The sequence below is a fragment of the Apium graveolens genome, chromosome 11 (genome assembly GCF_009905375.1).
Source record: "Apium graveolens cultivar Ventura chromosome 11, ASM990537v1, whole genome shotgun sequence".
Lineage (NCBI taxonomy): Eukaryota > Viridiplantae > Streptophyta > Magnoliopsida > Apiales > Apiaceae > Apium > Apium graveolens.
The window spans coordinates 23,307,550-23,308,540 of record NC_133657.1 but is presented as its reverse complement, the minus strand read 5'-3'; positions in this window follow the sequence as shown (position 1 = coordinate 23,308,540).

Here is a 991-nt window from a genome sequence, read left to right as displayed (position 1 = left end):
GGTAGGAGTACCTCATTATCCCTTTATCATCTTTCTCAGTATGGATCTCCTCTCCAGTCATTGACTCTCTGCCTTCATTCATTATTTTCTCCTGGCACAATCTGATCTTTTCCAATAACTCTGGCTGCATTGAGATCTCAAAAAGCTTTTCAGTTCCGGTTCCGGTTACCTTTACTTCTATTTCCATTTTCTCAAAATCCCTTATCAACTCTTCCGAAGTCGTTATCATTCTGAGTCTTTCCTTTCTACTAAGGGCATCAGCCACCACATTGGCTTTCCCTGGATGATAGAGAATCTCACAATCATAGTCCTTGATTAGTTCTAACCATCTCCTCTGGCGCATGTTGAGCTCTTTCTGCGTAAATATGTACTTGAGGCTCTTATGGTCTGTGAAAATCTCGCACTTCTCTCCATACTATTGCCGCGAGCACAAGGTCATGAGTAGGATATCTAACCTCGTATTCCTTCAGTTGTCTCGACGCATACGCAATAACTTTACCGTGATGCATAAGCACACATCCTAATCCTTTGTGCGACGCGTCACTATATATCACAAAATCTCCTTTTCCGTCCGGCAATGCCAATACCGGAGCCGTTATCAACCTTTTCTTTAATTCCTGAAAACTGTTCTCGCATTCCTCCGTCCATTCAAACTTCTCTGTCTTACGAGTAAGTCGTGTCAAAGGGGCTGCGATCTTCGCAAAGTCCTGTACGAATCTACGATAGTAGCCGGCCAATCCTATGAAACTCCTTACCTCTGTGGGTGTGGTTGGCCTTTCCCAATTTGAGACCGCCTCTATCTTGGAGGGGTCGACCAATACTCCTTCTTTATTGATCACATGTCCTAAAAACTGTACTTCATTCCGCCAGAATTCACACTTCGAGAATTTGGCATATAACTGCTCCTCTCTGAGTATTCCTAGAGCTATCCTCAAATGCTCTGCATGTTCTGCCTCAGTCCTTGAGTAGATCAAAATATCATCGATAAAAA